The sequence below is a fragment of the Elephantulus edwardii genome, unplaced genomic scaffold (genome assembly GCF_000299155.1).
Source record: "Elephantulus edwardii isolate Elephantulus edwardi_28Jun2011 unplaced genomic scaffold, EleEdw1.0 scaffold00167, whole genome shotgun sequence".
In the NCBI taxonomy this organism is placed as follows: Eukaryota; Metazoa; Chordata; class Mammalia; order Macroscelidea; family Macroscelididae; genus Elephantulus; species Elephantulus edwardii.
This window is the reverse complement of record NW_006399917.1, coordinates 96,693-109,083: the sequence shown is the minus strand read 5'-3', so window position 1 is coordinate 109,083 and position 12,391 is coordinate 96,693. Positions and strand designations below refer to the sequence as shown.

The window sequence follows — 12,391 nt, the reverse complement described above, 5'->3', positions numbered from 1 at the left end:
CCACCTTCAAGAGTACCCTCAGCACGGCCAACCACTACCTCCTTCCAGGCCTGGTGTGGGTGTCCCACCACCACCTAATAGGATGTACTTCACTCCACTTCCAGCCCTTCCCTCCTCTGCACCTACATGGCTGCCCCTACCACCTCCACCTCTGTCCTTGTCAGGAGGGACAGGAATAGGGTGGCTGCCCCCACCACCTCTGCCACCGCCTCCACCCAGGCCACCAACTCCCCCTGGCCTCCCCTCTGAAGGTGACCATCAAGGTTCACCTCCTGAAGGAAGCAAAGCAGCTTTTTTAGATCAAATTCGAGAGGCCACTCAGCTGAAAAAAGTAGAACAGAACAGTAAAAAAATCAATCAACATGCAACCAAGATGCATTAATAATAATGGGTGACTGGAGTGCAGAAGTTGGGAACCAAGAAGAAGGATCAGTAGTCAGAAAACGTGGACTTGGTGACAGAAATGAAGCTGATGATAAAATGATAGAATTCTGCACAATCAGTGATTTATTCATAACAGATACCTTTTATAAGAAACATAAATGCAGACTATACACATGAATTTCACCTAATGATACTCATAGGAATCAGATTGATTATATATCTGTGGAAGGAATTGTTGGAGAAGTTCAATACCAGCAGTGAAAACTAGGCCAGGTGCTGATAGTGGAACAAACCAACTACTCATGACAGATTAGGGCCTCTCACTAGTATTTATTGAACTAGTAAGCCTAGTCTTTTTTTTTTTTTAAGCCTAGCCTATTTTTAAACACTATTTTAAGATTTTGCTCTTTTCACCTGACTCTATCCAAGATTTTCTAATGGTGATGAAGGAGGAGATTCAGTCTGCTCTGAAGGAATTGGCAAAAAATAAAGTGCCAGCAATTGATGGAATACCAATTGACATATTCCAGCAAAGAGATGATGCTCTGGATGTGCTCACCATGTTGTTCCAAGAAATCTGGAGGATAGCTACCTGGCCAACTGACTGGAAGAGATTAATATTTTTCCCATTCCAAAAAAAAGGTGACCTGACAGAGTATTGAAATTATCAACCAATAAAACTAATATCACACATTAGCAAAATCCTGCTGAATATTATCTAGAAGTGACTGGAACAGTACATTGAGATATTATTGCCAATGTCAGATGGATCTTGGCAGAAAGCAAAACAGTACCAGAGGAATGTCTCTCTGTGTTTCATTGACTATGCAAAGGCATTTGACTGTGTGGATCACCACAAATTGTGGCTAACCTTGAGGAAAATGGGAATCCCAGAACAGTTGATTGTGCTTATGCAAATCCTATACTTGCACCAGGAAGCAGTCCTCAGAATAGAGCAGGGAAACACTGCATGGTTCAAAATCAGGAAGGGAGTACATCAGGGAGGGATACATCCTGTCTCCATACCTTTTCAATCTGTATGCAGAACAGATCATTTGGGAAGCAGGACTTTATGAGGAGGAATGTGGCATCACAATCAGAGGACGACTCATCAACAACCTACCTTATGCAGATGACACAACTTTGCTTGCTGAAACTGGGTCTGAAGCACTGGTTGCAGAATGTCAAGGACTGAAGTCTTCAATTTGGACTGAAGCTCAACATCAAAAAGACAGACTCTCACCACTGGGCCAACTGAAGCACCATGACATATGGAGAAGAAATTGAAGTTGTTAATTATAGCTTGCTTGGCTCCACAATCAACACTCTTAAAACCAGCAGTCAAGAAATCAAAAGACGAATTGCATTGGGAAAGTCTTCCATCAGGGACCTCTCCAGAGTACTGAAAAGCAACTATGTCAATCTAGAGACTAAGCTGTGCTTAATCTAGGCCATGGTCTTGGCAATTTTTTGCTATGTATCAGAGAGCTAGCTGGACAATGACTAAGGATGACAGAAAAAGAATTGATGTCTTTAAGTTGTGGTGCTGGAGTCTTGAACATACGATGGACTGCCAAGAAAACAAATAGATCTGTCTTAGAGAGGGTAAAACCAAGTTTCTCCTTGGAGGCTAGGATTTTATTATTATTATTATTTTTGTGTGTACCATCAAATTGAATCTGACTGGTACAGGAGGAGATTGTCCCTCCTTCTCCAGCAGAGTATCTGGTGGATTTGAACCACGTACCTCTGAGATTGCAGTGCAGCTTCTTGTCACTAGGCCACCAGAGCTCCCTGGAGGCTAGGATTTTAAAGCTCTGTCTCACATACTTTGGGCATGTGGCCAGGAGGGTCCTTGGAGAAGGATATCATGCTTGGAAGGGTGGATGGACAGTGCAGGAGAGGAAGACCTCAGGTGAGATGGATTGATAGAGTAACTGGGGCAATGGAGGTAATTGTGTTGGAGTCAGTGAGAGGCTCAGGACAGGGCAGGCTTCGGAGCTGCTATACATGGAGCCACTGTAGGTCACAGGGTACTCGATGGCATATAACAACAACAACAACAACTCCTTTTAGAGTGGTCATTGAGCTAGTGGTACTAGCTAGACCCTCAAGAGATAGATTGACACAGTGGTTGTGACAATGGGATCAAGTAGCTCAGAGATGAGAAGGATGGAACAGGACAGGACAAGGTTCAGATCTGTTGTTCGTAGGGTCACTATGAGCTGTACTTGATGGCACTTCACAGTAACAACAACAGCAATGATAACATGTACATGGATATGCTTACAGAGTATACCAATATGATTATAGAAATATCATCTGCCAAATATATGTACAGTCAAGGATGTATTCCTTTTCACTTATCCTTAACTGACTTACTCATTTGTCTGCATATCTGGTTCTTGTTAGGTGCTATTGAGTCAATCAGCTCCTGTTGCTGTCATTGTTATTATGTGCTGTTGAGTTGCCTGCAACTCATAGTGATCCTATGTACAACAGCTCTGAAGCCTGCCGTGTCTTGAGCCAGTCTCACTGACTCCGGCACACGTACCTCCATTGCGTCTGTTACTGTGCCAATTCATCTACTCCAGGGTCTTCCTCTCCTGCTGTCTCTCTGCCCTTCTCAGCATGATTTCCTTCTCTAAGGATTGGTCCCTCTTGGCCATGCAGGGAACTGTTAGAAGATCAAGCAAGATTTAAAAGAGGCCATGGCACCAGGAATATCACTGCTGATGTCAGATGGGTCCTGGCTGGCTGAAAGGAAAGAATACCAGGAGAATGTCCATTTGTGCTTTATTGACTATGCAAAGGCATTTGACTCTGTGGATCATAATAAGTTGTGGCTGACATTGCAAAGAATGGAAGTCCCAGGTCACTTAATTATGCTCATGCATAACCTATACCTAGATGAGGAGGCTGTTGTGTGAACAGAACAAGGGAACACTCATGCTTTAAAATTAAAGAAGGGAGGTGTCAGAGTTGTATTCTCTCTCCATACCTATTTAATCTGTATACTGAGCAAATTATTTGAGAAGCTGGACTCTATGAAGAGTCACCTAGCATCAAGATCCAATGGAGACTCATCTGTTTTATGCAGATGATACAACCTTGCTCACTTAAAGTAAGGAGGACTTGAAGCACTTGTTGCAGAAGATCAAGGAATGCATCCTTTGGTATGGTTTACTTCTTAATGTCAAGAAAACAAATATTCTTACCACTGGACTGATAGACAACTTTATGATGGATGAAAAGAGACTGAAACAGTGAACAACTTCATCGTACTTGGATCTGTAATTGACACCCTTGGTACCAGCAGTCAGGAAATAAGGAGACACATTGCACTGGGAAAACCTGCATTTAGGGACCTCTCCAAATAATGAGAAACAATGTCAGTTTGAAGACTAAGATGTGTCTGATTCAGGCCTTGGTCTTTCTGAATTGATGCCTTTGAGCTGTGGTTTTGGAGAAGAGCACTGAACATCCCATGGATGGCCAAAGGAACAAACAGAATATGTTTTGCAGAAGTTGTAGCCAGAGCCCTCTTTGGAGGCAAGAATGGTGAGGCTTTGCCTCACATACTTCGGGCATGTTGCTAGGAGGGGCTATTCTTTAGAGAAGGACATGATGCTGGGAAGAGTGAAGGGTTGGTAAAGCAGAAGAAGACCCTCAACCAGGTGGGTTGACATGGTGACTGTTGCAATGGGCTCTAGTGCGTCTGGAAGTGTGAGGATGGCACAGGATAGAGCAGGGTTGAGATCTTTGGGTTGCTATGAGCTGTACTCGACTTGATGGCACCTACCGACAATAACAGCATGCATCTTATTTCCTAACTGCTGATATTAAGAATGTCAATTTTAGAATCAAGGAAGATGAAGTTGTTGGCAGTTTCAATCTCATGTATCCATCCATCATAATGTTGCCTGTGTCCAATGTTAAGAATCTTTGTTTTCTTGGCATTGAAAAGCAATCCATACCAAAGGCTGCCTTTCTTGATCTTTTTTTTTTGTTCTGGTTTTAATTTTTTTTAATTTTATATTGGTTTGCATATAAAATTCGTATAAACTGTGTTTCACACTTTCCTTCATGCACACTGTTTCATGCAATCATTGTCATACTTCTGCAATAAGTGCTTCAGGTCCTCCTCACTTAGCAAGGTTGTATCATCTGCACATCATTATTTGGGTCCAGCTTCTCAAATAATTTGCTCAAATAATGTGTATACAGATTATATAGATATGGAGAGAGAACACAACCCTGACACACTCCCTTCTTAATTTTAAACCATGCAGTGTTTCCCTGCTCTGTTGGCAGAACAACCTTCTGATCTAGGTGTAGGTTTCTCATGAGCACAATTAAGTGCACTGGGACTCCCATTTTTCTCAATGTAAGCCACAACTTGTTAGTCAAATAAAGCCCAAATAGACATTCTTTAGGTATTCCTTACTTCTGCTGGTGCCAAGACAATTGATTGTGAAACTGAGCAATCTGAAATTGTTAAAAATCTCAATCTTTTCTCCATCTATCATAGTGCTGCCGATTAGCTTAGTGTTGAGGATCTCAATGTTTCCTTGATGTTGAGCTCCAAACCATACTGAAGACTACAGCCCATGACCTTCTGCAGCATACACTTTAAGTCCTCTTTTCTGGTCTTCCTCCAATTCTAATGCCACATTCTTCCTCTGTTCCACATATAGATTGAAAAGATGTGGACACATCCCTGATGCACTCCTTCTTGATTTTAAACCATGTAGTGTTTCCTTGCTCTATTCTGATGACTGCTTCCTGATCCAAGTATAGGTATTGCATGAGCACAATCAGGTATTCTGGGATTCCCATTCTTCTCAAGAGTTGCCACAATTTGTTGTGATCCACACCATCAAATGCCTTTGCATAGTCAATGAAATATAGACATTTCTCTGGTACTCTTTGCTTTCAGCCAAGATCTATCTCACATTCGTTATGATGTCCCCAGTGCCACAGCCACTTCTAAAACCAATCTGCACTTCTGGCAGTTCTCTGTTGATGTACTGTACTATTTCAGTTCTTTTTGGATAATCTTCAGCAAGATTTTGTTTGTATGAATTATTAGTGATATTGTTCAGTTATTTCCATTTCATGGATTTCTACTTTCTCCTTCTCCAACTGTCCACATTTCTAGCTTCTCCTAGTAACATGCCCCAAAAGTAAGTGAGGTGAAGTTGAACCGTCCTTGCCTCAGAAAAGCCCTTTGGCTGCTCAATTCCCAAGACATATCTGTGTGTTTTTTTGTGGTCCATGGGATGTTCAGTGCTCTTTTCCAACACCACTACTCAAAGACATCAATCCTTCTATCACCTGAATTCATTGTCCAGCTCTCAGCTGTATAGGAAGTCATCAACCAGACGTTGACCTGAATCAGGGCACCTTATAATATTCAAACTAATATCAATGCTGTCAGTACTGTGAAATGATCCCTGAGAGTGGAGATGTTGATTATCGTAGAATCAGAATCGACCTATAGCTGACCCTCCGAAGGGTTTTCAGAGGAGACTGCCCATCCTTCACCTGCAGGACAGCTGGTGAGTTCCAACTGCATGCATTCAGGATTGCAGCACAGGATCATTTTCCCTGTTGTCCTGACTGCTGGGATGTGTTGATTGTAGATGCAAGGAAGATGAAATTGTTGAGAAACTCTGCTGTCAGAGACCGCTCCAATGTTGTAAAGAGAAATTATGTCAGTTTAAAGACTTAGGCATGTCTATCTTTTAAAAAATATTTTATTAATTTTAATGAAAATTTACAGAGACTTAGTGTTTCCAGTCATTCATTGTTGCAGTTTTCTCCCTGGCCCCCCAATTCACTCTTCTCCTTGAAAAGAAAAACTCTTTCATTGTTATGCAATCCCTCCCCCCAAGTCCACTCCACTGGGCACCCTCTCTCTTATGCTTCAATGCAGTATACCTCATTCCTTCCCCCCTTCTCTGCCTTCCCTCAACCCTAATGTCAGTCCCATTCTACAACAGTGGCCTATGCAATATTTGTCCTTTTGTGTCTGAGATATTTCACTCAGCATAATGTCCTCCAGGTTCATCCATTTTGCGTATTTCATGAGCTCCTTGTTTTTCAATGCTGTATAGTGTGATATATTAGAGCTTCTCTATCCATTCGTTTGCTGATGGGCACTTGGGTTGTTTCCAGCTTTTTGCTATTGTGAACAAAGCCTCAATAAACATGGGTGTGCATATAACTGCTTGGGTGGCAGTTATGGTTTCTTTAGGGTAAATTCCCAATAGAGGAATTCCTGGATCAAATGGTATTTCTATTTGCAACTTTTTGAGAAAGTGCCATACAGCCTTCCATAGTGGCTGCACCATTTTACACTCCCACCACTTTCTCTACCACCTCACCAGCATTTGTTGTTTGCTGTTGTGTTAAATTTTGCTCTTCTTTTTGGGGTGAGATGATATTTCATAGTTGTTTTGATTTGCATCTCTCTTAGAGCTAGGGATTTTGAACATTTCTTCATGTGTTTGTTTGCCATCTGAATGTCTTCTTTGGTGAATGAAGTAGGCGTGTCTATCTTTTTTATTTTATTTTATTATTTTTGTGTGCGTGTACAGTCAAATCAGATCTGACTGGTACAGGAGGAGATTGTCCCTCCTTACCCCGCAGAGCATCTGGTGGATTCGAACCGTTCGCCTCTGGGATTGTAGTTGCAGCTCCTTGCCACTAGGCCACCAGAGCTCCCCGGAGTGTCTATCTTTTTAATCTACACATGGAACAGATATCTCGGAGGCTGGGATCTATGGGGAGAGATGTAGCATCAGGATTGGAGGTAGACTCACAAGCAATCTGCGTTATGCAGATGACAAACAACCCTGCTTGCTGAGACTGAGGAGGACCTAAAACATTTGCTGTAGAATGTCAAGGACAACCGCCTTCAATATGTATTGAACCTCAACATAAAGATTCTCACCACTGGGCAGATGATAGCATCATTATAGATGGTAAAGAGATTGAGATTGTTAACAGCTTTAGTTTGCTTGGCTCCAAAATCAACACTCTTGGCACCAGCAGCCAGGAAATTGAAAGACAAATTGCACTGGGGTCTGCTGTCAGAGACTTCTCAAAAGCAACGATGTCAATCTGGAGACTAAGGTGCACCTGATCCAGGCCATGATCTTTGCAATTACTTGCTATGCATTGGAAAGCTGGACAATAAATAGGAATGATAGAAGGATAATTGATTCCTTTGAGCCGTGGTGCTGGAGAAGAGCGTTGAATATATTATGGACTGCTTGGAGAATAAACAAGTTCATCCTAGAGAGGGTGAGACCGGCTGCTCCTGGGAGGCAAGGGTTCTCAAGTTTCATCTGACATACTTTGGACACGTTGCAAGGCAGGACCAATCCTTGGAGAGGGACATCACTCTTGAAAGGGTGGAGGGACAGTACAAGAGATGAAATAGATTCATTCTATTACTGGAGTCATGGGGGTAGGTGTGTGGGAGACAATGAGATTGGTACAGGATAGAGCAGGGTTTAAGGCTGTTGTACATAGGGTCACTATGAGTTGCCGGCGACTCACGGCACGTAACAACAACAACAACTTCAAACTTGCCCTTATTGGTCCTGGGGGCCATTTTGTTGCTGATAGTAGGTCAATCCGGCATCATTTGTGAGCTGCAATCTCCAAGGCACAGGATTCAAATCCACCAGCCGTTCCTCTGGAGACAGATGGACAATCTCTCCCCAACACGGTGAAAATTCACTGAAGATCCTATGAAAATCCTTTGCCCAGACTACACAGTACTCAGCGAGTAAATGTTTTCTTTGGCAAAAGCCAGGATGAGCTGTGGTTCACCAGCAACATATTTTGGCCAAAATTTGGACCCTTACTGCCACGCTAGCTAGCGCTAAAGGATCTCTCGCTCCGCCCCTTCTCCCTGGATCGCTTGCCCGTGCACAGCTGTGGCCCGCACCACGCATGCGCACGCCACCCTCGCACTGGAGGCCAGATTCACTGGCATCCCTGGGATTCGGCGAGAGCATAGACGCGCGAGTCTGGACCAGGTAAAAAGACGAATCGAGCTGCTGTGTCGTGTGGATAGAACTCCGTACCCGCGGGATTGGACTGTGTGCCGCATCTGTAAAACTTTCTTGTAACTCACGAGCAATCTTTCGTATTTATTTAAATCTTTTAACTCTCCTATAGGGAGCTCTAGTTGAAACACTACTGCAATTGCGAAGGCTCTAGGTTCGAATTCACCAGCTGACCCACGGGAAACGGATGGATACACCACGATAAACCAACAGGTCCCATTAAGCGTCCTTACTGGCTAATTAAGGGCAACTAGATTCCTCATGATTTTATATAGCAGTCTTCCAAAATAGTCAACAATATAAACTATTAACATGAAGCATATAATTCACTTAATTTTTAATTGTGTATTTTTTATAGCCTTCTTGACACTCATAACAGCTTGAGAAATACCTTTAGAAGTACTTTCATGAATCAAGAGATTGAACATTTTTTGGCAGATTTCCATATGTGAGCCATTGAGTAAAGCAAGCATCCGTTATATCAGCCGTATTCTCATAGCATTAAAAAAATGGCTAACATTTATATACATGTTAGGCACTGTTTGAAATATGTTATTGGATTTTTTTTTACCCTATTAGGAAGAAAACGCAGAACTTTTAAAATTGCATCAGAAAGTTTTATGTGAAAAAAAAGTCAAAAATGAAAATTTTAATTAAAAAAAATTTAGATAGAATATTAAAAAGTATCATACAGATAAGAATGTTATTCCAATTACTTATCATACCAGGAGTTTTTGAGTCTGTAAATATACAAAATTGGTCAGACATATTAGGAATAATACTAAACTGATTATTAATTACAAAAATGCAATTATTGCTAACAAGATAATACTTTTTACTCCACAATAACCCTTTCACAAGCATTTGATCTATAGAACAATTCTTAGAACAGTTTTGAAAGACATTGGCAAAGCTTGATATAACCCTGACACGCTAAACCACACCAATGTGCATTACTGAGTTCCAGCAGAGACTTTTTGGGTTGGGTGAAATTGAGAAGAATCCTGAGGTTCTGGCTGGTAACCTTTCGGATGACCTCCTCGTCATAGTTCTGCAATTACTTCTGGAAGTACCCATGATGAAGACCCTCTGGTGATTTGCATCTTTGTGAAAGCTATGGATTTTGAACATTTCTTCACTGTTTGCCAATCTGAATGTCCATTTTGGTGAAGTTCCTATTCATATGTTGTGCACATTTTGTGGTTGGATTGTTTACATTTTTCTTGTTGAGGTTCTGAAATATTCTATAAATTTTATTTATAAGTCCCTTATTAGATATTAATTGACAAATATTTTTTCCAGTTCTCAGGTTTCCTTCTTACCCTGTTGGAGAAATTTTTTTGATGTACATAGGGATTTTATTTTTAGAAGATCCCATTTGTCTATTTATTCTATTTATTTTCTCCTGCTTGTAAGTCGTTATTGGATTTAATTCTTAAAACGTTTCTAAGATATATGCTTTCTGAGAAAGATTAAGAAAGTTGCCAAGAATCTCTTTAACTAGCACATGATAGAATTCAGTCAAACTTACTTTCCCCCCTCCAATCTTGCTTTTTAATGTATTTCCCTCACCATGGCTCCCTGAATATTAAGCAATTACATTTTCAGATATTTGCTATTTTAGTCGATAAAATAGAAGGTTAATTGATTAGGTAATAATTAATTGGGGTTAAAGAATTAGTTATGGTTAAATAGAGTTAATTCATTAATTAACAATTCCGGTTAAATAGAGGAGAGAAAAGATGACAGGAATAGTGGCACAGCAGGGGGCAGTATTCCATTTTGTTACACACACGGGTTGGCAGTCCAACTGCCTCTGAAAACCTGCCAGAGGCTCAGCTATGGCTGGGTTCTGACTTGTTGGCACACAACAAGAAATGAAGAATATCAGAAAAGAAAATCAACAAATATGAGAAAAATATTTTCAAGAAAGAAACATCATTAATTGAGCCTTTCTTGTAAAGTCTTCTTCCTTTCCTCACCAGAGATCAACTATAAAATAAAAAAAAAAATCAACATGCAATAAAAAATAAGTAAACATCATTAATTCTAGCATGCATCCTGGTTATGGGAATGTAAAAATATTTATGTAAGAATTGATGAAATAAGAAACATTAGTTCGATGTCAGAACATTGTTTTTGCCGTTTATATTCCTGGTATACATATATTTACAATTTTTTCTTATACTTTTAAAACTGTAATTTGAGTTTACATAGGCTTTTCTTTTTAAATACATTAAATCATTTTTTATTTGAGTGAAGGATTATAAATCATACTGGTTTTTTATACATTCATAGACATTTTGTTTTAATTACATTATCTAACCAACTCTTTATTACCTTTCCCTTTATTCGGCTTATCTGTTTATTAATTTTTACTCTCTTCTCCTGCCCTTCCATCCCTGTTAACCTTCCAGAATTGATTCTATCCATATGTAAACCTTTCCTTAGCTTTTTGTAACCATGGTCTTAGACCACATTTGCCCTTTTTTTTTTTTTAAACTGATTTGGTCATTCAGTATAATTTGTTTTCGATTCATCCCTGTTGTGTATGTTGTTGCCGTTTTTATGTGCTGTCAAGTCGTCTGTCACTCATAGCTACCCTATGTACAAGAGCCCTAAACCCTGCTCTATCCTGTACCAACCTCACTGTCTCCGACACACCTACTACCACCACCCCAATCACTGAATCAATCCATCTCATTGAGGGTCCTCCTTTCCTGTGCTGTCCCTCCACTCTCCCAAACATAATGTCCCTCTCCAGAGACTGGTCCATCCTTGCAACATGTCCAAACTGTGTCAGACGCAGCTTCAGAATTCTTGCCTCCAAGGAGCAGCCCGACTTCACCCTCTCCAGGACAAACCTGTTTGTTCTTCTAGCAGTCCATGGTATGTTCAACACTCTTCTCCAGCATCACAGCTCAAAGACATCAGTTCTCTTTCTACCATCCCTAGTCATTGTTCAGCTCTCCAATGCATAGCATGCAATTGCAAAGACTAGCCCGGATGAGGTGCATCTTAGTCTCCAGCCTGATATCATTGCTCTTCAGTACTCTTGAGAGGTCCCTGACAGTTGACTTTCCCAATACAATTTGTCTCTTGATTTCCTGGCTGCTGGTACCAAGAGTGTTGACTGTGGAGCCAACTACACCAAAACTGTTATCTCAATCTCTTCACTATACATACTGATGCTGCCAATTGGCCCAGTAGTGAGAACTTTTGTTTTCTTGATGTTGAGTTTCAATCCATATTGACGGCTGCAGTCCTTGACCTTCTGCAGCAAGTGCTTCATGTCCTCCTCATTTTCAGCAAGCAGGGTTGTGTCATCTGCATAACACAGGTTGTTGATGGATCTCCCACCAATCCTGATGCCACATTTCTCCTCGTACAGCCCAGCGTCCCGGATGATCTGTTCTGCATACAGATTGAAAAGGTATGGAGACAGAATACATCCCTGGCAAACCCCGTCCTGATTTTGAACCATGCACTGTCTCCTTGCTCTCTTCTGACAACTGCCTCTTGGTCCAAGTATAGGTTTCACATAAGCACAATCAAATGTTCTGTGATTCCCATTCTCAGAGTCAACCATAGCTGTTGTGATTCACACAGTCAAAAGCCTTTTCATAGGCAATGAAGCACAGATGCACATTTCTTTTGGTTTGGTACTCTGCATGGTACTCTCTGCTTTCTGCCAAGATCTGTTTAACATTAGCTATAATATCCCCAGAACACTTGATCGTGCTAATGAGAAACCCATACTTGGACCAAGAGGTAGTGGTCAGAGCAAGGAAACACTGCACGGTTCAAAATTGGGAAGGGCGTACACCAGGGATGTGTCCTGTTTCCATACCTCTTCAACCAGTATGCAGAACAGATTATCCAGGAGGCTGGGCTCTATGAGGAGAAATGTGGGGTCAAGATTG

General features: G+C 41.1%; 1 pseudogene; it reads left to right on the top strand.

Moving 5' to 3' along the window:
* LOC102847109 overlaps nucleotides 1-8,531 on the top strand; it is a 9,444-nt pseudogene extending 913 nt beyond the window's left edge.
* Nucleotides 8,532-12,391: the final 3,860 nt, after the last annotated feature.